Below are 26,313 nucleotides of genomic sequence, written 5' to 3'. Positions count from 1 at the left end.
GGTTTTTTGAAACAGGGTCTCACTCTGTAGTTGAGACTGACCTGGAACTCACTATGTAGCCCAGGCTGGTCTCGAACTCACAGTGATCCTCCTGCCTCAGCCTGCCAAGTGCTGCACCACCATTAAGCATGCACTACCATGCCTGGCTTCAACTTCATTTTCAAAGGGCTTTTTTTTTTTTTTGCTGGGCATAGAATTTTTAGTTGATTGTTTTCTCTTTCAGTACTTTAAAGCTGTTGCTCTTCTAACTTCTTATTTGTATTGTTTCTACAAAGAACTTTGTTCCTTTTCTCTCAGTGGTTCCTTGCATGTAACAAGTCTACATTTCCTGTGGCTGCTGTTAAGATTTTCTCTTTACCACTGGTCTTAGCAATTTGATTATAATGTGCCTTTGTATTTTTTTTTCATGTTTCTTTGCTTAAGGTTCATTGACATTCTTGAATCTGTGGGTTTAAAGTTTTTGTATGCTTAGGTTTCAGAGAACTAACAAGGTGACCTGAGAATTTGGGATATTTAGGCATATGTGTTTTGTCAGGGTTGCCAAGGTAACAGTTAAGAGTGCTAGCTAATGTATTCTTATTTAATTGAGTTAACAGGAAAGTGAGTGGCTGTAGTTCAGCTACAGCTTTTCTCTTCTCCAACCGCACAAGTGGCTTGCTGCCAGGCAATGGCTGGCTAAGGAAGATGAGGGTCTTCATTTTAGTTTTGGTTCATCTGAGCCATTGACCAGTCAGAGATTGCCCATTTGTGGACTTCTTGCTCAGTGATCACTGGGGTTGAGCTCCTGGGATTGGTGAAGAACTCATCTGTACCGAGGCATAACTGCCTGTTTACCCTTTATGGGTATTCATTTGGTGCCTACTATTCTTAACAGTGAAAGGAGAAGGGAAGACCTGGCTATTGCCTTGACCCCATGCTGTTGCTCTGGCCTTGCCCGAGGATTTCAGTTTGCCCCCTAGCCAGTGGCCTTCCTAAGCCATAGAACTTTCTGGCTTGGATTTCTCCTTCTCATTCATAAATCCTATTTGAAAATTGGCCCAGAGGGTCACCAGTAGCACTGACTCAGTCTTTCAAATATGTATGTGCCTATGAGAGAAAGGAACTTCCTTTTATGATAGGAATCTCAAAACATTTGGGACCTTCTCTATCTGTTTTGCCTTCTTCCCTAGTCCAGGAATTATTCATGAATCTTTCTTATATTTATATCATGAAATGTCTTTTTTCCTTATCTACTTGGAATTTAACTCCCCAAATGGCTTATATCCTCTAGGTAGGACTTAGAAATATCACCCTGTATCTTCTCTTCTGGCTTAGTTATAATTGCAGTAGTTGCCAAGTTTGAATGCTTCCCTGGCCCTAAGTAAGCGTCCTTTTGTGGATTCAGGCCAAATTCCGAATCAAAGAAGTCTGCAGTGAACAGGCTTTAATCAGCAAAGACTCAGCACATGAGGGACAGGATGGAAAATCTTCCTGTTAGTAAAGGAGGTGGGTGACATAGTGGAGATCACTTGTCACTCTCCTCAGTACAAGAATATTGAGCATTTGAAATTCTTGACCTTAGAGTTGAATTATGAAGTATGGGAGCAGTTCAAGCCTGGCTTGGCCAGGTGCGCCACACTCCTGTCTCCTGAGCAAGCTTGGAGACCTTGCTAAGGCTGAGCAAGCTCACCTTCGTGCATAGATGCTGGGTCTAACAGGCTACACCTCTGCCCCTAGTCCGTGACTCCTTTGCCCCACCCAAGAAAAAGTCACTCCACCGTATGTCTAGCCAATAAGATAAATGCTCCTCCCATGTTCCTCCCCCATGGTTGTCCACATGTAAGCTGTGTAAGCCTGTGCATTTCCTAAATAAAGTGGAAGCATTCCAGAAACTCCCTAGAGTCTGCCTGATGATTCTGTGCCTTACCCTCCCGGTCCAAGCTCCCACACTGAACTCTGCAGACCAAACAGCAGACGACAACAATGAAGTCTTAAAAATATTTTTTTTAATACAACTGAGGAACACAGAGCACTTATCATAAGAATTACTGAAAATGTAAGTCTCTGTTGTTTTCTTTTTCCATTGATACCGTTGATGGGTGAACCCATGGTCACATTCCAATTTAGTACAATTTCCTCAGCAACAAATCACTATAAGAAGGGTATTTCCAATGTTTTGCTACCAGCAAGTGAATGTCTTCCACTTAATATAGGGAAATATAAACAGAGCAAGCATTGCTGTTTCTTCAGGCTTTAAAATCATTAATAAAGATGTCTTCACTTTTGAAAGAAAGGGTGATGAGCAGTCACATTTTTATTATTCTACTGGATAAGTGGATTTACCCAGCACATAAATTAGCAAATACATTTTCTCCCTGAAGCACATGTTGACATTTTCCAGCAGATGGCTTGGCAGAAGGGGAAACTCAAAAGGTGATTAATGGCAAAGGATGAGTTTGTCTGGTCACTGTCTCTTACCACCCAGAGACACTGGCCAGCTCTTCCCTACCTGGTCAGTGTGCCTGTTGGGAGGAGAAGGCTTTTAAACTATGAACACTTTTGTGAAGGACGAAGTTGAAATAGGGAGGAAGTAAAATCTACCTAACCCCTTAAAATTATTGCTGTTCTGTATTCATATTGTTTTATGTTGAACAAAACATTTTTGTGTGTTCTTTCCATTTGGAATAATTTTCTAGGCATAGTTTGTCTACAGATGAACTGTTCTTGAACCAGTAGTTGGAGAATTGTCTGACTTACAAGTACTCAAATTTTGGTTTAGGGAAATTGGAGGCATGATTTGGAGAGAATAAGTGGGTAGAAAGGAATGAGCTTTAAAAGAAATAGTGGGTACAGAGCCAAGTACAGTTTCTTATCATTCCTATACAGGGTGAATCCTTGCTTTCTATAAGCTAGCTGTTGGTGGGAATAGAGGCTCACTATGAGCCATTTGGCATTTCAGACTAATCATGTGTTTGGTGCTAAATCTGTGTAGAGGCAGAGATTGCTAAATAGGGTTGTGAGGGCTGGGCATACAATGGCTCCCTCCAAAGGTCATGGCTTCAACAGTGTGGCTCAGGTCTTGGCTGGAGGCCTATGATTTGTGCTGCGGAGGGATGGAACTCAATCCAGGACCTGCAGATTTGTGTGGCCACAGGAAGGCAGGACAAGATAAGTTGGAAACTGATCAGTAAGTGAATTATTCCCAATAACCCTATCCTCTATCTACTCATTATCAAATATCAATTCATTAAAACTACTCAATATCAAATCCAATTTTGAAATAAGAAAAGTTAGTAAAGCCATGGATTGTAGTAGCTATAACAACTATTATTTTGCTTATCACCAGTGAAGAGAATCAGTATTTGCATATGCATTTAAAAATTTATATACAGAATACTGTATCATCCTGGAACAAAAAACCCAGGGAAGACCAAGAGTGCTTGAACTGTTTAGTGAGAAGTGAAGTACAATTCTTCATTCAGCAGAACTGACTGAGGAATTAAGATGATGTTCTCACTTCTGAAGTAACTTAATAGTAGTGCCTACTCCTTAGAGGATCAAGGGAAATGATGATGTTTTTGTGCTCTGGCCAAAAATGTGCTCTCAAGATTGTATAAAAACAGAATTTTACTGTATGCATTTAAAAAGCATGTTTTCCTACTTTCTACTAGGTAGTGGATAACTTTTTGGGTCCGAACATACAGATCTAGTCAGATGATTGGAGGACCTTCTGACTTCATTTTCCCAGAAAGAAGTGTAGGTCCTTTGCTCTCCCAGGATGGCAGAGAACATTTTTGCACACCTACATTGTTGCACTCTCCTAGGTACAGTGTCTTTACCACTGTGACTGGCCAGGGAACGGCAGTGCCCACTCCTTGCTTTGGTTTGCAGGCCCTGCCTGACACTCCACTGTCATGCCCAGGCTGCTTCTGCCTAGGGAACCAGACTCCATATTACCATCTCTTTGTCTTGAGGACTGATTGTCTCTTTGAGCCTCAAGGTCCCTGACTGAATCAATGTGCTTCCTTCCAGTTTGCCTAGGAGTGACATTTTCCAGGTAGAGATTTAGTACTCGTGTCCCTCCCTGTATCAGTGGGTATCTGTGCAACTAATTGTCTAACTCCTAGTGTCGTAGTGGCAGTGATGGGGGCACTACACTTAGTCATCTCCCATGAGTTGTTATTTTCAGGGTAGTCAGCTGGAAAATGGAAATCTAGTTAATTTTTCACTTTGACTCGACTTCTCTAGGGCTGCCAGATGTTTAGTTTGGTGCAGGGTATCTCAGCCTGTGGAAATTAGATGACAGTATCAGTTCTACACCAGTCCTTTAACAGTGAGATCCTGGGGCAGAATGGTCCTTCAGAATGCAAACCTGTGTTCTGACAAATTAGAGATTGTGCCTGAGCTGTGAGGGGCTTTGTGGACCTGGAAAATGATTGTCTGGTAAAGTAATATACAAGGTCTCTGCTTGTGTTGGGCTTGTGTACTCCATCTTCATGACATGAAGTTATTTCCCTCTTACTCCTTGTAGTTTGGGTAGATTGTTTATCTTGGGGATCACCTGAGTACAAGGTTCTGCACCACAGGGTCCTAGAATGTCTTGCTTCCTTCATTCCTCTTTCTCCACAGCTGCTGTGATAGCCACCCAAATCTTTTTTTTTTCTTTTTTGTATGAGTGAGAGCTGTAAGGAGCCTTGGAAAAGCATTTAACCTTCTTTTTAGATCCAAATAGAAATTTTCCTCCTGGAGTGGGTAAAGCTGTGAGGTGAAATGAAAATTTGACATTGTGGGAGTTGTCATTATTTGTTGTATTGGTGGAACATGTTGTACGTTGTGGTGCTCCTGTCTGCATGATTGGAGCCTTCTAGTACCTTGGTGAACTCAACAGGGCCCAATTATTGTTCCATTCCATAGATGATAAAGTGATGCTCGTAAGGGAGGTGATTCATCCAAAAACAAATAGCTGTGAAATGGCACAGTAGAATGAAGCCCTACCTCTCTTCTATTCAGTCCAGAACATATTCCAGAACATCATATTTTCTTAGAGGGATGGCCTTTAAATGTCAGTTTAACTTTCTTGTCTTTGAAATCTTCAGTGCTTCTTGTCCAGGAGTCCTTCATCTCTTAATCAAATGAGGCCCCTGACGATGGACCCTGCTTCCTTTTCCATCTCCATTCTTGTCACCCCTCTCTTCCCACAGTCCTTTCGCCCAGCCATAGAGAGAATGCTCCATTTCCCCCTTGCTCTGGGAGCACACTCTTCTCTTGTCCATCCTCTTTATTCAAGTAAAGAAAGCTTGTATTCCAGGCCTCCACGCAGGGCTCCCTTTGTCTGGCAGCCTTGGCTTATCCCAGTCTCGGGGTAAAGGCTGTCCCAGCAGCTCACACAGCACCCTGTCCCCTGCTGTGTAATGGTGTGTGTCCATGTGTCCCTGGGTCTGGGGACAGAGACAGTGGCTGTCTTTCGTAGGGCCCAGTATGTATCCAGACTATCAGAAGGTTCCAGGAGAAGACCTGGCCGAGATCCGTGCTGCCACTGGCACTGAGAAGCGTGGGGCTTTGTGACTTTACTCTGGATTTTATGCAAAGCAGGGCACCAGGAAATATTCTTTTCTGGGGTCCCATTCTTGGTGTGCTCATCTATAGGTCTTGGTGTTCTTCTCAGGGTGGCATTTCTTCTCTTCCCACCTCATGCACTCCTCCCTTCCTCCTCCTTCATTGCTGTATCCCTCTCCTTCTGGACCTCCCAGGAGAAAAAAGTCCTTACTGAGTGCTTGCCTCTGCATGTGCCTAGGGTAATACCAATGAGAAGGCTTCCTGGCACCCTCTATTCTTTCCTGGAGCATATGCTCAGAGGGTGTGCACCTCATAGTCCATGCCTGCCTCACATGCCTGCTGCTTATGATGTGCCTGCTGTTTGTGATTTGCCCTAGGCAAACAGCTGCCCTGCTGTGTGGGGTACAATCACTATTTAATGCTTGTTGACTCCATTAAAATTCAGAAATGTCTTCTGGGCCAATTATCCAGTGGGCACAAAACAGAACTTGTTTGGAATAATGAAACTAATAACAGAAGCCGGCAGCAATGATCCGTATAGCCACCACAATGGTTGTCACCAAGCTTCCTTTCCCCTCTTTCTGCAGCCAGTCTGCTGGGAGCATCTTTAAAATACCCAATTGTCATAATAAATCTACGTGGCCATCAATTCCCAAAGGCTGGTTCCCCTAACATCTTGATCAGTTCTTAAAATTAATTATCACCAGGAACAAGTCAAATGATACTTGGAAAAGATCCTTTTAAACACTCACAAGTGCACTGGTGGAGTTCCTAGATAAGGAAAAATATATCAGCTGGAAGAGGTAATAAACCAGCAGAGCACCTTGATTAAGTGCCTGTGAACACTGAATATCAGGAGCATGATAATAAGGTTGTAAAGTGGAAGACTTGAAAAGGTAATAAAGTCTATGATATGATGATTTGAGCTTTGGTTGAGCTGAGGATAGAAGTAGTTTCCATGGACGGTAGGAGCAGCTGGGTTCCAGGCCAGCTGTGTGTGGTACCATGGGCTCCATTTCCAGACAACATTGACTTACCTTGGTGTCCCTTTTCCCACCCCAGTCCTTAGCCTTGACCTGAAATATATGGCAACTTGGTAAATGCTAAATTGAGCTAAACTGAATTTCCATTCAACCATAAGTTCCCCAAGGCCAGATGTCTGTTTTGCTCAGCACTTAGTACTGAAACGTGTCCTTAATAGATGTACAATGACTGAAAGGAGTATTTGTATGTATATCTTTTTAACCTAATAGAGAAGCATGAAAAAACAAAATAAAACTATCTAAACCAATCTAGTAATTGTGAACACAACAGCTAATCTTCAATGATCAGCAGCTGTTTATTGTCTGTTTCCCATGGAATATTCATGCTGTGACTTCACTGTGTGTGAAAGTACTGCTAAGGTTGATTTCATTTAACCCTCACTGAAAAACCACTGACTGGGTATAACTATCCCATTTCACAGAATGAGAACAGAGGCTGACATAGCTAGCATGTGGTAGATCTGGGTTGTGAGCCCAGGGTGTCTGATTCTAGATCCTGTGTCCTGACTTGCTAGGCAGACTGTATCCTTCAGATTTCCTTTCAGCTAGTCCCATGGGAGCCTCCATCCCTATAAGTACACTGGCCATGGATCTGGCTTTCCCCAAACCATAGCTTTTGTTTAGAGGGCAACACAGGGTTTGCAATACCCAATGCCCTTTTAGTGTTACCTCCTTCAGCTTTTTTTTTTTTCAAAGTGATTATATTTTTATTTTTTTCAGCTTTAATTGAGTTTATTGGTACATTTTAGGGATACAGTACAGTTACATTCATCGTTGGGATCTTGTACCTCTACATGACAGGTCTTGGTTCTCATTTTTTTCCCTTGTCCCTGCCCTCCCTTCACCCCCTCCTCCCCTCCCCATCTACACACTTTATTTCCATCTTTTCATTATCTCACATTTTTTTCTTTTCCCTTATTACCCTTCCCCTACCGATCCCACCTTCCCTACACCTTTAGCTCCTTTCTTCCCATTTCTAAATGTCAGTAATCTTATTAGGATCTTATGTATTATTGCAGTTTATTCACACCAGAGAAACTATTTGGTATTTACACATGTGTGCCTTATTTATTTCACTTAGTATATCCTCAATATGTATCCATTTTCCTATGAATAAATCTATTTTCTCGTTCTTTATGGCTGAGTAATATTCCATTTTATAGAAAAACTGCAACTTCTTTATCCAGTTTCCAACTGATGGGCAAATGGGCTGTTTCCAAGTTTTAGCTATTACAAACTATGCTGCTATAAACATGGGTGCACATGCATCACTGTGATATGATTCTTTTAGTTCTTTTGGAAAGATACCCAGCAGGATGGCTAGGTCAAATGTAACCTCTAGTCCCAACTCTTTGAGGTGTCTCCATATTGATTTCCATAGTGGTTGCACCAGTCTGCACTCCCACCAACAATGGAGAAGGGTTCCTTTCTCCCCACAACCCCGCCAACATTTGTTATTGTGTGATTTCTCAGCTTTTAATGAAGAATGGGAAGATCCTCAGGGTAGGGAAGCAGGGGTGGGGAAGTATGTCTGGCATTTCCGGAGTGGAGAGAGGGGTGGTTGAAGATCAAATGGGATCTTAGCAATGTTTCAGATTCTCTCAGATTCAGCAGTTCCTCCTAAGGAGTCCAGAATGCTGTGTTCTGAGTATGTGTTTGGGGAAAGTTTGGGAAGAAGATGGGTTGACTTCATGAAGTATAAATTATACATGTCCTTCCTCTTACCCACCCAATGAAGATGGTAGAATTGTCCTCCTAGATTTTTAGTTGAGGAAGCTGAGGCTCATAGAGGAGGAGAAAATTGATCAAGGTCCCACAGCTAGTAAGAGACCAAGCTGAAATGTTCCTAATCTGTCTTGGTGGGAACCCACTTTCTCTCTTTGACTTCTTTCTCAGCTTTCCAGGGTAATCAGTTCTTGGTGGAGGCTGGTATCCTTTGCCATGACATAAAATATTTCTGAAAACATTCAAAGTACAAGTGACCTTAAAAAGTTACATAGTATACAAAATAAGGCAAGAGGGGTCCATAGGGGATAAGTAACTTAATTCTGTGCTGGTCACAAGTAGGAGTTTAAAAGTCCTTGCTTGTTCCCTTGTTTTTACTGAAGGACAGGTTATGCTCAAAGGTAAAAAGATAGTTATCACTCAGAAGGAGGAAAATGAGGGCCGGGGATTTAGCTCAGTGGTTTGGTGGCTTGCCTTGCAAGAGCAAGGACCCGAGTTCAATCCCCGGTACCAAAAACAAAAAACAAAAAAAAAGAAGGAGGAAAATGGAGGCTGTGTTCCAAGGTCAAGAGCACTTAGGAAACATTGTGTTCCAGAGATGGAGCTTACAAAGTGGTTACAACACAGGGATGTGGCTTTCTTCTCTCTTCTTTAGCATCAGTAGGCTGTGGAACATGGTTGAGCCCATGTGATACATACATGTGTGTCTTCCCTCCCAGCCCACTCTGTTACATTCAGTTGTCACAGTCACTGGTGGAGTTGGGGGAGACCTAGCAGCTTCTGCCTCTTGTCATTCATGGTGAGTTCTGAGGACACAGCACTGAGTTACACAGTTAGGGCCTTTGTCCTCATGGGCTTTTTGGTTGAGTAGAGCAAACTGACAGACAATAAGCCAGAAAACAATAAATCATCTATTTCCAGATAGTGGTAAGTGCTATGAAGGACATAAATCATACTGCAGTGAAATAACCTGCCAGAGAGATGAAATAGCATCTGCAGAGACTTGTGGGTAGTTCAGAGGTTGGCCTGTGGCAGCAGCTGCACAGGGACCCATGTGGCTGTAACCAGTGAGTGAGGAGAGAGGCAGGCACAGACTCTGCAGGGCCTTGCAGCTTGGCAGCAGGACTTTGCATGTCATTGTAAGCACTATGGGACCAGTGAGCCTGGAGTGATGAGGCCTGATAGAAGTTTCTGATGTTCTCTGACTCTCTGACTCCATTTTCTCTGATCTGGGAGGTGTTCAGTGACATGTGCCTTCACACAGAGCAGAGACACTGGAGATCCAGCTTTGTGTCTGGAAAAAATGGGGTCCTTTGTATTAAGCTGGGAGATAGGAGCTATCTGTTTGGTTCACCCTGAATCACTGGTGTTTTTTGTTGGGGTCTGGCCTCAAGAAAGTGGTGTTTAATGCTTTCATCATATTTTCTACGGGAACCTTGGGAGGGATGGGGAGGAGATGGCCGGATGTAGGCTGCCCTGGGTACCTACCTAATGCTACTATTAGTTTCCTAATCTAATCACTACCTCCCATTGTCAGGTACACCTAGCTAGTAGCTACATGAATCTCATTGTCCCATGTTCTGAGCAGGTATGATTTTTACATAACATCTTGCCCTCCGGGTTGAACCTCTCAGTAGTTCCCTTTCTCTGTCTCCTGTCTTTTCCCATGTTTGTCCCCAATTGTGAAATGTAGCTTTATGTAGAAATATCACAGTGTTGTCACTTTTTTCTAGAGAAAAAAGATCAATTGCTCTGAAATTGTTCATTCTCCCCAAATAGCCGCTGGTTCAAAGTGACAGCGATGGAGTTGAAATAAAGATCTTATATCTGCTTTTCCACACCATAAAATTATATCCTTCTCCCGTGTATATTGCACTGGTATAATGAAGCTGTTAATTCTCCCTGAGTTTATTTCACATTTTAGTAGCATCCCAGGATACCGTTAATATCATAGTACTAAGGGCAGGATCTCAGTTCAAGACCCAGCTCTGCCACTTACTAGGCTTTTGTCCTTAGGCAAATTTTTTTCTTTTATAAGCATTAGTGTCCTCAAAGTAAAATTGGTATAATAGCAGAAGCTAGTGAGAGCTAACCTTCACACATAGACTGTGTTAGTTACTTGTTGCTGAGACAGAATAACCAACACCCAAAGTTTGAGGGGAAGGGGTTTGTTTGGCTTACAGTTCATAGAAGTTTCAGTCAATAATCAGTTGGCTCCAAGAGGCTGGGATGGCAAATAATCATCACAGAGTAGAAACAACATGGTGCACACAAGGTAGCAAAGGCAACAAGAGTTAACAGTATCTCCCTGCCCCTTTTATCTTACTCAGACTACTTAGTGCACTCACACCCTTAATCCTAGTGCCCCTGAGCCTAGCATTGCACCATGAATCAATTCCAGCTTCACACACTCTAGATCTAGCCTATGACCACATGAGGCTTTGGGGGGACATCTAGACCCAAACCATAACATAGACTCTTAATGCGCTTCATTTATTCCTCTTTAAAATCCTATATGACAGGTACTGTTATTCTTCCCATTTTATAGATGTGAACACCAGGGCACAATGACCCAAGGCCACTCACCAGGAAAGTAGAAGAGCTGGGATCTGAAGACAGATTTGTGCTCTCAGCATCTAACTAAACTTATTTATAGAACCCATTCCTGAGGTCACTGTGAGACTTAAATAGAAAAATGTGTGCCTGGCATGTAGACAGTGCCCTTCTCATTGGTCTTCTTTGGAAACCTTTGAGTAGAAGGCAGGAGCTTTGAATCCAGGTGGGCTTTCTGCTGGTGGTGACAGCCCTCTGGTGCCCAGTGGGTAAGTCAGTAAGCCATTAGGTATTGATGTGGTAAAGCTGCCTGAGTGTGCTCTACCTCAAGCCCCTGTCCGTTGCCTTCAATGTCAAGGGCACTTATCTGCTCCTGCTGGGATGCTTACTCATTCATTGACAGACACCTCAGCCCTAGCGTTGATATTCTCCTTTGAGTGACTCTGGCACTCAAAGGTTTGGTACCACCATGGAGCCCCAGGGGCGGACACCACTTTCACATATCACTAGGTGTGACTGTCCTGGTGCAAGGCCACCTTTGTCGGCCTGCCTGGGCCCTGAGCTGCAAGCATCTGTCTGTGGTGAATCTCCTCTGTAGAAGTTTGTCTCCTCAAGTGGGAAGTGTGTGTCTTTTCATTTCACCTTCTCAGCACTGAAGACCTCTTCTCAGTCAGATTGTGACGAGGGTCTGGACAGCAGCAACATCCCTGGGGATGCAGGATTGAGGGGTGACAGAATTAGACCACTGCCTCGCCACAAACTCTTTTCAGATGGCAGGGCCTGATTAGTGGGTAGAGCTGGGGATGTGGCCATTGCAGTAAGTCTGTGGGATGGTTCAGTTTCCTGGGTTTGGGCTTCCTCCAGAAGGACCCTTGGGAGAAAGGGTCACCCTTCTTGTTTTACACCTCCCACCTCTGGCCCTTGTCTCAGGAATTGCACTTCTCTGCCACCAGTGACTGAATAGCTTGCAGTTCAGCTGATTTATGAGGCTAAGATAAGCTCATTATTTGAGCTGTCAGTAATTATATGAAAGGGTGAGGGGATGTCCCTGTTCCTTTCCTTGGATGCTTGCAAAATCATTTCGGGTTGATTTCCCTCTCTTGATTTAAAAGTGATGAATTTAGACATCAGCCTTTTCCAGTTCAGCAGAACTTTTGATTTCTACGTCCTTCCCTTTGTAACAGGCTTGTCTATTTTTTTCCCTCATTGAGTTTATTGGTACATTTAAGGTATACAGTACAGTTACATTAATCCTTGGGATCTTGTACCTTTACATGACAGGTCTTGGTTCTCATTTTTTCCCCATACCCCTGTCCTCCCTTCACCCCCTCCTCCCCTCCCCATTTACAAACACTTTATTTCCATTTTTTCATTTTCTCATATTTTTTTCTTTTCCCTTATTACCTTTCCCCTACCCTTCCCACTTTCTCTACACCTTTAGCCCCTTTCTTCCTATTTTACATTGTCAATTATATCGTTAGGATCTTATGTATAACAGGCTATTCTTAGGTGTGGGTTTTGAGGAAAACTTCTAGCACCATGGTTGACCAAAGCTTCCCTGTATCTTTGACACAATATGTTATCTTTATTTTCCTAATTGTTAAATATTAACTGTATCACCTGGAAGGAACTCAGCCTGCTGGCTTCTCTTGAAATGTTTGCTTCCTCAGTGTCCAGACTCAAGTGAGCAGTAGAGTGTTCTTGAAGATGAAGATCACAAGCACGTGGGAGTATAATTTTGTGGGTAGTGCTGATGGTGTGTAACTCTTCATATATTAATAGGCCAGATTTTAAGTGACTATCAGTACAGGAACAGCAGGGGTGCCGAGCCCACAGGTTTAATCTGGTTTGCAGATGTGTTTTGTTTGGCCTTTTACAGTACATGGAAAAATATATTATGCCTCTGTTGTTAACATTAAAATTAGAAAATACAAAAACTCATACCTGTGAATTTCCTTTTTCTCTGTGATGATCGTCACACATGGGACTTTTGGCCCGTGCTTCCTATAGAGACATGCAGTAGTTGCTGGGAGTGGCTGTGCCTTCTTTATGCACCCTTTGTTTGTACCTGATCTGCTTTCCTTTTTAAAATTGTCAGTTTGGCATCTCATGGCATTTGAATTTGGCTCTCCAGGCCCAGAGTTCTGAGTATAGATGTGCCTTGTGACTTCTGCTCACCAGCTCTGTCAGACCCATTCTGGCTCAGGTGAAGTTCTGGCATCTGGGTTAGTGCAGATCTTCCAACATGTCTGCTGGCTTCTGCCTGTGTCTTTATGGCTTCCCCACCCCTCTATATGCTCAGCATACCAGTCAAATTGGTTTTTTTCTTTTATTGAGTATATTGGTACATTTTATATATACAGTACAGTTGCATTCATTCCTGTACCTTTACATGAGAGATGGTCTTGGTTCTCATTTTTTCTCCTTGTCCCTGCCCTCCCTTCACCCTCAAATTGGTTTTTTTAAAAGATGCAGGAGCATATCATTCCTCTGCTCAGAACCTTGCTGTGGCTTCCTATGTCTCCGTGAGGAAAAGCCAAAGCCTTCGCACTGTCCCCAAGGGCCGTCATGCTTGGGCCTCTTGTTTCTTCTCTCAGCTGGACCCCTTCTCACTCTGATCCAGCCACGCTTGCCCACTTGCTGTTTCTTGAACATGTCAGACCTCATGGGCTTGATCTCCTGTAGCAGACAGGTGGCAGCATATATGTTAAACAGAGTACAGAGCAAACGGAGAGGGAAGGAAGCCAGGGGAAGAGTGTGGCGGTTCTACCTCTAAAGTCATCAAGCCTTGTAACCTTAGGCACACTTTGGGCTTTGCCATTATCATCCATGAGATGAGCCAATTTGGAGAACCTGTGAGGTCCTCCACAGCTCTGTGATGTCGCTCATCAGCATTTCTAACAGGGTCCCTGTCTGTGTGGCCATAGCTCACAGTTAGGAGGAGAACCCAGCTAGGAGAACCTCCAGGAGTTTTGTTGGTGCCTCTCACCTGCACTGTATGATTCACAGCTGTTCTCTAGATATGAATCAGTGGCCTTGGAAATAAACTTTTGCTGATTTTTCAGATTTGCAGTAGCAATTCCTTTTGGGGTTCAGATATTTTTCCCCAATTCAGTGAATTACAACAAGATTCCAAAATGTTCACAATGCTGCCTTAGTTACAGTTGTGTCTTGTTTCTCACAGGGCCTGGGAATAGGTTAAGGTCTGACCCCTGTGACTGCTTCTGAGAGCCAGCAATGACACTGTGGTGTCCTACATGGTGTGGATTCCACTTCCACTTATACTTACTAATGGAGAATTAATTATAGTCCAACATGAAATAATACAGGGCAACCATCATCTCGGCCAAGCAGCATAAAACACACCTCATTCCTACTCCAGATGGTTGTCAATAAAAAGTGACATTTAAAACTGCTGACTAAATTCAAGTCTGTGAAATGCTTTCTTCCAGAAATTCATTTTGCAAGTCTGTTTTGTTCTGATGCCTGTAAGTACATTAATCTCACATGAACTAGAATATCTACAATGGTTGTACATTTTCCTAAAAGCTTTTCCAAGAGAGACCTAACCACTTCTACTGAAACAAATGAAAACCTTTTTGATTCAAGGGAACTGAAATAAATGAATCTATTTTCTCCAAGACACGACAGCTTTGCACTTGTAACCTGTCTTCTCTGGGTTTTCAGCGCTGGCCTCAAGGTGAAATCTTCATGAACAGATGGGGCTTCTCATGGCTCCTGTGGAGGGAGATAGAAACACCTCTAAGATAACACTAATGTATGTGCCATTTCAAAGTACCCCCTTTCTTCCCCAAGATGCCTGTGGCTCAAATCTTGAGATCTCAGATGGAATGGAAACTTCTCTTGAGTGAAGGCACCTTTAAATTTCTCCTACAAGGAAGGGGTTTAGAGACCCACAGAGAAGCAGGAAAGAAAGAAGCGTGTGGGGAGTTTGCGTATGTGTGTGCACACAGGAAGACTTCTCTTGGTGCTATGCTACCTGTTTGACATTTGGTAAATTATGTAACCTTTCTGATACTCCATTTCTCTACTTCAAGATGAGAATGTTAATAATATCTGCTGGATAGGGTTATTCTGAAGACTTAATGATTCGATATATATAAAACTGGCACATGACTAGCAGTTAAACATTAGCTTATCTTAGCTGTCATTTCTCCCCACCTTCCTGTACCCTACTAACCCTCGTCTCTGCTGGAACAGTGGGAAGATATATGGAAGTTCTTGAGCACTATTAGTCTTTCTGCAGCTGAAATGTTTCCATGAAGTAGGACCTGGTGACCACCAATCCTGGTGCTAAGTCTGCTGTTCCCCCACCAACTGGAACCCGTAGGAAAGGCCCCTGGTTATCAGCCCCAGCTGTAATTTGGAGTTGGTTCAAGAATGCTGTGTAGCCTCTGTTGGGCAATTGGCCCTTGCACCTGTCCATTGACTTTGATTCCAGCAAAGGCAGGACTGGGCTGGGCTTCTGGTGGGTGCTCTGTGGGCAAGTCTGAAAGTTCTGTGGAGGACCCTCCCTGTACTGGTTGAGCTGGGCCTTCTTGTCTCTGTCATGCACATATGCCCTCCTCCTCACGAGCTGTTCTTTGGACCCTCTGGGCATGGGTATTTGCCCATACAATGCCCAGCTGTTTGGCTTAAGTCCCCTCAAGAACCCTCTAATCTTCTGAGTGTCCTGTGTGCAATGAGAAGACTGTCTGAAGCCCACCATGGCTATCAGCCTGCCACAGCTCTCTGTAAAACCCCAAAGACCAGTTATGCTGAAAGTTCTTCCTCGATCCCTCAAAGCGGAGTGATATGTTGTAATCCAAGGCTCTTTGTCTAGGAAATGTAGTGTGTTTTGAAGATATCCTAGCCTGGCTGGGCAGGGATGATGAGGAAGAGTAGTCAGCTCTGAGGCACAGGAGTGGATAGGGATTCTGTGTAGCTTCCTGGCTGTTTTCATTGGTCTACTTGTCCATTTATGACTCTTTCCACACAATCCTGGTCTGAGCCCCTTCTCACTGAAGCCTCCGATTGTAACAAGGCCTTTGCTTAAGCAAAGTCCTGGGAACCAGCTGTCATCAGCTGGTGAGGTGTATTTGCTGGCTGTAGGGATAGGCACAAAGAATAGGCCTGTATGGAGGGTGTACATGGAACAATGCCGTCCTTCATGGTGTGGGCTGTGGTCAACTGAGCTGGTGAGATGCTGCAGGGCCCGTGACCAATCTTGCGATGTTGGGCTGGCTGCTTCAGAAGGCAGGGGGACAACAGCCTATCTTCGGGAAACCAGGCCTTACAGAAGAGTCAGCTTATTTGCAGGTAAGTGGATGAGACCTGCTTCAGGGCCAGAAAACACTGAGAGGTGGAAAAGTAGTTCTGTTGATTTTCAGAAAATATTGACATTAGAGATGGTGAGTCAGGTGTCAAATTCTCCCAGAATTTACAAGCCTAGTGGTTTCTTTATCCTCCAATAAAAAATAATTTCATAATAAACATCTCAATTACATCAGTGTTTTATATACAAATTGGAGAGCACTTTCCTCTGCTGTTCCTGGGGTCTTCTCTTTACAGTGTAAATTATCTAGTCACCTTAGGCTGTGCCTGTCCTTGAGATTTGCCTGCTCACATGGTTGGAGACTTTGGTAATAATGGTGGCATTTGCAGAGTTTTGCAGGGAATAACTATTTTCTTTGGTGGAATCAAGGTCACAGGTCTTTTTTGATACTTCAAGAGGCAATATATTAATAGTACATGATTGATTTCATGACTATATACTTAACTGTAGACTTAAGATGCATATATTAAAATATGTACAGCTTTTTGCATGTCAATCAAACCTTAGTAAAGTGGTTAAAAACAATGAAGAGGCAAATATAGCTAGCAGTAAGCAGTAAGGGCCCTGGATGTCCCTGGAAAGTATGTTAGAATTAAGTGCAGTCGTGCTTACAAAATCTTGCTACATACTGTGCTTAGTCCTCAGAATTAGTCATCATTCATGGTTACATTTTACAATCTTTCCTTGGTGTCCCCACTTTTGGCATATTTCAAACCTTTTCTGGCATTGCTTTTACCACTCTTCATGGGTTGATGTGACTCAGAAAAACAGAATTTTCAGGAGGAATAAAGCCTGACTAAAATGTAAATGTCAAGTAAATATCTTTCAGGTGATTTGCATTGTATCTGCCTTTCATTGTGCACCCTTTAGAATGGCATCATTGGCTTGCAGATGGTTCTCCTCTATCTGATTTATTTGGCTAAAAGTTCTGGCCCTTTCAGTTTTCTCTAGCTGCCTGCATTGTGGGACTTTTGGAAAAGCCAAGTGGGTTAATGCATATTATACCTATTGGGTTGGTTTCTCTTCCCCATCTGTGGACAGCAGGTTATCACAGATTGGTGTACTTGGAATCTTTCATAAAGTAATTTTCATACAGCTCATTCATTTTCAATAATAAACAAGTGCCACAGTATTAGATTTTATCGATCTGTTAACTAGGAAGAAATTATGGAAATATTATCCATAAAATTGCCATAAAACCCTGTTAATCTGCTAAATTTTCAAATTAGATAATCAATTAGATTTGTTGAGTATTTGTTTAGCTGTGGTCTCTGGGTGACTCCTGCTTTATTTACTTCCATAATTCCCCCAAAGATTTGTTTCTGTCTTCCTGAGAGAAGAATGTGTTCTGCATACCCTATCAGTAACTGCTTGAAGGGATTGGGGCAGGGAGATAAATTAAACAAATTTCTCAGATTTGTTACTGTGTTTTTGTGAGCCATATAAGTTAATGACCCAAGGCCAGATACATTACTTAATGCCAGATACAATCACATTAAATTCTGCTTTTCCTGGGGAAACAGGGCACAAGGGTTGCAGTTCAGTTTCTCTTGGCCCATCTCCTGGGTTGATGGGAACCTACCTCAGCTGCTTTATGTTGCACCAAGCAGTCTCCAGGTACCAATTATTTTAAAGGCACAAGTTACTGTCATGGTGCCAGCTTGTTGCAACCCATCAGCTAACAAGGCTGCCTCACTAAGGTTGCACATATCCAGAAATGTCAGGCATGAAAGCCAGACTCCCTGAAAGTCTTTTCAGCTGGAGGAATAGACTTATACATTGGCAATACAGGCAGACACCAGTATGCCATGAGCTGGTGCTGAGAGAGGGTCCTGTTCAGGCTCTCTAGGCTAAACAAGAGAGATTCTGTCATTGGCATTCTGGTAATTTATTTCCCTCCTTTTAGATTCTTATGATTCTCTTTGCTTTGGGAAATTCTCATCAAATAGGCACTTAATACATATTTACTGAGATTCTAGAGTGTAATACCAGCCTTTGTGGGCAGAAGGGTAGGTACAACCAAGAAAGCCTCCTGGAGCAAGTGATGTCTGATCTGAGCCTTGAAGGATGTGTAAGAAAGTTAGGTGAGAGGATTCACAAGGTGAACTTAATTGGACCCATCACAGCCCTGAGTTGTAGCTGTTAATGCTATTCTCACTTTTTGGAGGAGAAATAGAATATCAAAGAAGAAAAGTAACTTAGCCAAAGTTGGGTACTGAAATGATCTTAGGGAGTCTCTCTCTAGAGCCTGTATGCACAACTGGAAAAGCTTAGAAGTAGATGGATGAAGAGCATATACAATTTGACCCAATAATAACAAGAAAAAGGAAGAGATAGTGGTAAGAAAAAGGGCAGAGAATAAACCTGACTTCCCTTAAGGCTGAATGGCAAAGCAGCAAAGCTAAGAGTAGATGGATAACTGCAACTATATGTATATCTCAGATGTGAGTCTCCAGGAGGTGGCAGCAAGCAGTTCATAACCACCTGTATCAGGACATGTGCCTTGTGGAGTTGTCACAACACAGACAAGCGTGGGCATGGTTCCTTTCAGTTCTTGAAACTCTTCACGTCTTAAGAATGCAGCTTCAAGCCCCCACAGGAGTCAGCTGGCCCTTACTGGATGTGATGCCACTGTTGTTCTAGGTGTCAAGCTATCCATGCAGCTTCCTTGCACCCCATTTTCCAAAGAAACTCCTTAGAAAAGCTCTGGATCTCTGACCAGGATAGTAAAAGAATTGCAGAGCAGAACTTTGGGTGTATAGACCAAGAATCTAGAAATCTCAGTTCTGATTCTGCCTCTGTTTCTCTCTCACTGGGGCATTTTGCTCAATATCTCTGGGCCCTGTTTTCTTCATTTGTCAAATGAAAGTAATACCATAGGTAGCTGTTGAGATGTTGACAGATGTGAAACTTTTTTGTTTTTTTTTTAATACTGGGGATTGAACTTGGGTCCTTGCACTTGCGAGGCAGGCGGTGGAAAATGTTTTAAAGAATTCACTATATTTGTAGTGTATGGCTCCAGGCGGAGAAAATTCTTAGTGTTACAATACATTCTCAGTCTGCTGCCAGAAGGGGGATAACTGGCCACTGAAGGACTCAGCTTTGGGTGAATTGGTCCAGCTATATTTGCAGATCAGATGATTCACTTATTGTGCCTAGGATTATAAATATGTTACCGTAGTTGACTACATAATGTCTGTATTTCTCCCCTGACTATAAAATGAAGCAACTAAGTTCTGCCTTATAGGGTTGTTATGAAAATTAAATGAGATGATTCATGACAGCCTCCTGAAGCAGAGTTGGTGCCCAGAGAAGTTAGCTGTCCCCCCATTACAACCTAGATGTGTATGTTCATGTGGTAGCTACAGATGCAGCAATTGTATGTCTCCCAGACTTCTGAATACCACTGTCTTCATTCTGAAACATTATCAGGCACTTGAATTTATTTTTTAAAATGTTTGTCTTTGGCTGGGGATTTAGCTCAGTGGTTCTGCTGCCTGCCTCACAAGTGCAAGGATCCGAGTTCGATCCCTGGTACCAAAAAAAAAAAAAAAAAAGTTTTTCTTTAAATTAATTCCCCTTTCCCACCAACTTAGTCTTAAGTCATAATGCCCTAGAAGCAGCAAATTTAGTATACACTAGCATAAGTTACTTTAAAAAAATCTGTGTGTATTCCCGAAAATCTTCATCATTATAGGTATCACACTTTGAGTAATACCATGCTAATTGAATGAATCCCTTTGAGATACCTTTACACTTGCTGGAAGTATTTTCTGTGTTTCTTTCATTAAGTAGTACTCCAGGTATTTTGGTGGAGTAAGTCTGAGAGACAGAGCTTGCCCAAATCCAATTTGGCATCTGGGCCTTGTTGTTTGAAAACTTTTGTCTCATTCTCAGTACTGGAGCTGAGAAGTCTCCACTGAAGTAGTCCTTGACAAAACTGCTAAAATGAAGGAGTATCACTAGCTGTGGAGAAATGTGGCTTATTTTCGGGAGATATTCAGAGTTATACATAGATGTCACTAAGATGTAGCTTTCTGTTAGTGTTGGGGCAATTGAGGTCTTTTAGGAGAAAACTAAGTGTGTGATATTTATTAACTATTCCTATCTAGGCTTTTCTTTGGGAAAAAGTGCTGTCTTTCTCACAAAATACTCAACACCCAAAGTTAAAGGAGGAAAGGTTTATTGTAACTCACAGTTTATAGAGGTTTCAGTTCATTGTTGGCTGGATCCAAGGCAGAGTGGAATAGCAGGGGAGAAATAGTTCATGGCAGGCAGAAGGCAGCAAGTAGTGAAGAAGCAAAGCATTAAGTGACTAGCAGCAAGCAAGCAACAACAGCAACCCTTCTTCTGTATCTTATATTCTGTCCAGGCTACCTGCCCTTATGGTGGGTAGCACTCACACCCAGACTGGGGCAGCCTTAATCCTAGTATTAAACTGTGAATCAATCCCAACATCACATCCTCAATCCCAGCATCATGCACACTAGATCCAGTCACCTCCAAAACAGCCCAACTATGACTGCATAAGGCTTTGTGGGGACAGGTAGATACAAGGCATAACGTTCTACCCTTGGCCCCAATAGACTCACGCCTATCCCTTTTCAAAAGGTATTTAGTCCATCTTTAAGAGTAGCCAAAGTCCTAATGTAGCAGGATTCTCTGAGAGAGAGACAGGACACTGAGACTTTTTCTAGGAAGTAGTGTTTTATTTGTGCCAGCACAAGGCTTAGTGTATTAATTCTCAAAAGCCTGAGCCCTGAAGAAATCAAGGTTTTGCCTTTTAAACAATTTTTGTGTCTTTGTCTCCCATAAATGGTAACATACCAACATAGTACAGCTTGATTGGGTACAATCTATGCTATAGAACAGTGCTAGAACAATACATGCATATCTAGAAACTCTTAGGTGGCATGTTATCTTTCTTGATTTTTTAGAAGTCTCCTCCCTCTACCATATTCCTTTGAGTAGGCCTGGCCACACTCCTCTGGGGAAAGGTTCTTCCACACTCACAAGTTTCAGCATTGCTGAAAAGTCCAAGTCCAAAGTCTCCTCTGAGATTTAAGGCAAACTTTTAGCTGGGAGCACCTGAACAAATGAAAGTTAAACACTTCCAACATACAGTGGTATAAGATAAATATTACCATTTCAAAAGGTACAAATAGGAAGATAGAGAAGAATGAGACCAAAGCAAGCCCAAATTCCAACAGGGAAAACATAAAGTTATGAAGTTCTATGTCTAGAATCCAAGGTAGTCTGTGACAAGATATGAATTCCAAAGGGTGTGGGTGGCTCTGCCCCAGTAATTCTGCATGTGGTTGCAACTTGTAGGGCTTCTCTCTTCGGCTAGCTTTGCTCATTCCTTACTGCTTTCCTCAGATAATCCACATTCATGGCTTCTCCAATCTTCTAGGGTCTCCACTGTATCTTTAGTGTCACACAGTTTCACAAACTACCCTCTCAGGGGCATACTGCCTGGCCTCAGAGGCCTTCTGAAATCGAGGTGAATTTCTCACCTTCTCAAAATGCACCTCTAAGGCCTTGCAGGAGTTGACTTGTATCTCTTACAGTCCACATTGCAGGAACATCATTTCTGCAGCATCAATCACTTCTCCTCCCTATAGCCCTGTGTTCTCCTTTGTTTCAGTGCATGCATACTGTGGCAGTGGATGTAGTTTGGCAGGTAGATCGGTGATAGTTTTAGTTATTAAACATGGTCAGTTGGGGATGAGTCACCAGGGCTGGAGTGCCAGCTTTGGTGTTGATGAGATGTGGCGAAGATGCGCATGCTTGGATCACTCATCCTGTGCATGACTTTGCTTGGTGATGGAAGCCAGCTCATCCCAAAGCAGAGAAAATGCATCCTGTTTGTCAAGACTGCGTTTTTATTCCCTTCTGAAGGGAAATGTGCTTTTAATTCCAGAGATCGGATGGGATGACTGGTATTCATATGGCTGACATACTATTTTGAGGGAAATTACTTTGGCATGCCTGACATCTGTATGGATTACCAATGAATTAAAGGAATGGATCCAATCATGTCAGAAATATTTCACCATTACAAAATATTGTGGTTTGCAGAAAACAAAATCCAATAGAGCTGTAAATCTATCTGACCATCCTTCTAAGTTACAGAAATACACAGTTCTGTGATCATCATTGGCATAAACATGCTATATGTTGGGAAGTTTCCCAAGAAGAGAAGACCTTAGCAAAGAAACTGGCTCTGGCTCTGCCCACTGACCAAGGTTCACCATTGGGAAGTTACATCGTCTTAGTGGACCTCAGCTTTGCTGGATTATTTACTGCATTTAAGTAGTTGATTAAATATTTGCCCTCTCTATTGAAAACATGTACATATCCCACAAATATTTTTTACACAGTTCCAAGGCCTAATGGATGCCCTGGGCCCCATTCATTGCCCCATTCATGGCCCCTCAGATTAAAGGCTTCATGATCTATAAGATTTAGTGTGCCTCCTGCTGTAGAAGTCATCTGAAGACCAGCTTTGACTTTATAACACTTGTCTCTGGTGAAGAGACAAGAAGAGTTGGCCCCAAGCGAAGCTTCTTTTTCTCTTTGGATCAGCTGAGTGAACATACATGGAAGCACTGAGTATCAAAAATGAATATGATACATGCCCTGAGAATTTATCCTGGTGTGCATGTGGCCACCAGCAGCCCTAAGAGTGGTGGGGCAACAGCACTGGATAAAGAGCAGAGATTTGAGGTCTGATTTAAACCTTGTGCTGATTTAAACCTTCTGCCCCTGAGGCTCCTAGGCAATTCACTGTGCCTCATTTAAAAAAAATGTACAATAAGATCACTACTTGTAGCACTTTGTGCCTTCCTAAATTATCACAAGAAATGGGTATGGTCATGTATGAAATTTTTAAAAATTCCTCATTAACTACTCTGGTACAGTGTCATATATACAAAGGATAGAGACAAAACTCCTGTAATTAAGAGTTTCACAGTCTACTAATAGAAACAAGACTTTTGCCAATAAAAAGCAAATAATAATAATAAGTGACAGTACATACTGAGAATTTGGAGAAGAAGGTATTTCCTAGGATTTGGCTGACCAAGAGAGCCTGCCCGCATCCAGGGATCTCTACCTTGATGGATTTACTGTAACTCATTATTTTATTATATGATTTTTTTCCTTGTTGTAGAAAAATAAACCATTATTTATGGAAAAACAAATCTGAAACATATACTGTCCATTATTTAAGCATCTAGTCATAACAATTTTTTGCTTATTTGGTATAGAAAATGTAGATCTTGTGATGCATCCATGTACATAAAAATTCACTCATATTATTCACTTGATAGTATTCATTTAGAATATATGTTTCTGGCCTTGAGCTAGTTGCTTAAGTCTATGGTAATAAAGGAAGCAGATATGGTTTTTCAAGGACGTTATCTTTTAAGATAGGCATTAGATGAATAGTTATTAATTTGTAATTGCAGTAGTGATATCTACTGTTCATACAAGCACACACAAGAGAGTTGAGGCCATGTTCTGTGTCACTGTTCTGTTGTCTGTGACTTTCTCTCTGAAATGTATTGTGAGTCATTTATTGTTTGTATCAACCACCACAGAATCTCACTGACCTACCACAACAAGCATTCATATCTGTAGTTAGCTGAGGTTGACTGATCTGGCTGGTTTTGTGGCATATCTGTGGATCTACTAGCTGTCATCTGATGTAGAATAGCCTCTGCTGGACAGCTCCATGTGGCTCATCTCTCAGCTGCCATCTCAGACATGTTCTCATAGCAATGGCTGAGGCACAAGAGGTGAACCTGAAATTCTTAGGTGCTTTTTGAAGCCTCTGTTTGTGTTATATCTGTTAGCAAGTCATATAGGGGCAAAGTGTGACTGCCATCACAAGATGGTGTGGTAAAGGAATATACAGGGAGGGGTGAAAAATAGGGGCCTTTAATGCCTTGATCTGTGTCTTAGTCACTTGTCTCATCACAATACCAGACACTTACAACTTATTTTGGTTCATAGTTGTAAAGGTTTCAATTTCAGTCCGTAGTCAGCTGGCTTCAAGACAGGATTGCGTGGCAGAGGGGCGTTGGAGAGGAAAAGCTGCTCATATAGCATGGCAGCTGGGATGCAGAGAGAATGAAGGGAATAGCTAGGGCAGAAGAAAAACCCTTTCTGGCCCTGCCCCAGTGACCAGCCTCTTCTAACCAGATACTAGCTCCGACAGCTTGTCAGCAATAAGCCCCCATGATACCGTTATTTTCCAAGAGCCCCACCTTTAAGCACATGAGGCTTTGGAGGACATGTATATATAAGCCATAACAATCTGTTTCAGTATACATTCTAATTTCCTTACCTCGTCACTGTCTAGATTCTGTTATGTGCCTGCAGAAGTTGGTACTTTAGGCACAGGTGTCGCGAGCCGCAACGTCAGAATCCTGCCAGCAGGTCCCAAACTGGAGGGAAGAACAACAGGAGAGCAGTTTCACAAACTTAGTTCCAGGCTCATGCTCTACCGCAGCAAAGCCCCGTTTATTTTTCAGGGTGGGGTATATATAGGCTAAAACTGAAACCAAAAGTACAAACAGGGTGTAGCAGACTGGAACGGTCACAAGGTAAAGTACAAACAGGGTGTAGCAGACTGGAAAGGTCACAAGGTAAAGTACAAACAGGGTGTAGCAGACTGGAAAGGTCACAAGGTTCTACAAGTATTATGGGCTACATTTGCTAGGCAACAGGTCAGACCACCAGTTGAACCAGCCCGTTGTCATGGGCTACAGCACGTCCATGCCAGCGGGGTGACTCAAAATTCAACCATGGCTATGCCCATGTCAAGGCTCACCATAATGGCTCACCATACACAGGGTTTGTTTTCACAAAATTGGGAGGCAGTGCTGGATCTCGGGGATAGGTCAACCCGTCTGCCGGAAGCAAAGTATATAGTGAAAGGCATTATATGTAGGAGAGAGTTTTTTTCTTGTCAGTAATGGGTGTGATGCAGTAAGAGTAGAGCCTTGAAATGTAATTCCAAAAGTGATATGTGGGATGCATTTAATTAAATAGAGGCTGGGGTGAGGAGACAAGTCAGAATGTATTGAAGTAACCGAAGCATGGGCCTAGAAGTAAAAGGAAATGAAAAGGAAGGGATGGGCCAGAATAATTGGATTTATTCTTGTGGCTTTCGTGCATTGAATTCTTACTGGATGCTAGGTACTATTCCAAACATTTTGTGCTAGTATTTATAATCCTCAGAACAGTACTCTCTCTGTTTTACAGACTGCTAAACTGAAGCGTAATAATTAAGCAGCTTGACCAAAATCACAGAATGGTCCAGTGGCCATCACTCTTTCACTGGAGCCTGTGTGCTTTCAGAATTTCAGGAGTCATCCCAGTTAGCAGAAGATACCACTGAGGAAATGTGCTGAGAATTGATCATAGTTTATAGGAATGAAGAGAAAAAGAGGTAAGTTGTAAAAAATGACTCAGCATCCTAGTCCTATCTGAGTAGTGTTCTGGACAGGATTAGCAACACTAGGTAGCTTTTGAGTGTTGGGGTTTGAAAGAGCTGAGATGGGGTGGAAGTTGCACACTGGGCAGTTGAATGCCTTTGGGTTGTGCATGGCAGCAGCGGGAATGCCCTGGGCTGGTGGATTCTGTCCCAGGGAAAGAAAAGGGTGAAGAGCAGAGGAGGCAGGTAGTGGAGATAGAGGCCAGTTTACATTTGTGAAAAGAAAGCTGAGCCAGCATAGGAGTGACTTGAAAGGTAGATGGAAAATGTGCATGGAGTTGAATTGTTTTTCCAGATTAAAGAAAATGTTTCAAGATGGAGGAATGGAGCAGAGTCAAGAGTGGGTGAAGCCATGAGGAAGAGAGTGAGAAGGCTCCCACGGCTAGGCAGTGGGAGGTTGGTGGGGCCTTTGAAGAGGAATTTCAGTGGAGCCAAGGAAAAGAAAGTCACAGAATCAGGTGGAGGGCAGGAGGTGCCAGGCTCAAAGGCTGCACTCAGGGAATTTGGCATCTGAGGTCAAGATCTCTGTGGGGCAGCAGAGCAAGAGAGAAGGCACTGTGTGCATGAGTGAGTGGAGGAAGGAGAGGCCTTTTGGGGATAACTGAGAATGCTCAGAG

General features: G+C 42.7%; 1 protein-coding gene and 1 long non-coding RNA gene across 3 annotated transcripts in view; one reads left to right on the top strand and one right to left on the bottom strand.

Moving 5' to 3' along the window:
* The window catches only part of Spock1 (SPARC (osteonectin), cwcv and kazal like domains proteoglycan 1), a 493,476-nt gene that overhangs the window by 74,340 nt on the left and 392,823 nt on the right, over positions 1 to 26,313 (top strand). The gene's annotated exons all lie outside the window — the stretch shown is intronic.
* On the bottom strand, positions 13,265 to 24,662 carry LOC104855302. Its single transcript, XR_778368.1, has 3 exons — positions 24,545 to 24,662; positions 14,523 to 14,594; positions 13,265 to 13,535 (listed from the first exon to the last, which is right to left on the bottom strand). It is a non-coding gene; the product is annotated as an uncharacterized LOC104855302 (long non-coding RNA).

This window comes from Fukomys damarensis, unplaced genomic scaffold (genome assembly GCF_012274545.1).
Source record: "Fukomys damarensis isolate Sample0158 unplaced genomic scaffold, DMR_v1.0_HiC HiC_scaffold_9, whole genome shotgun sequence".
NCBI lineage: Eukaryota > Metazoa > Chordata > Mammalia > Rodentia > Bathyergidae > Fukomys > Fukomys damarensis.
This window is presented reverse-complemented; position numbering and strand designations above follow the sequence as displayed.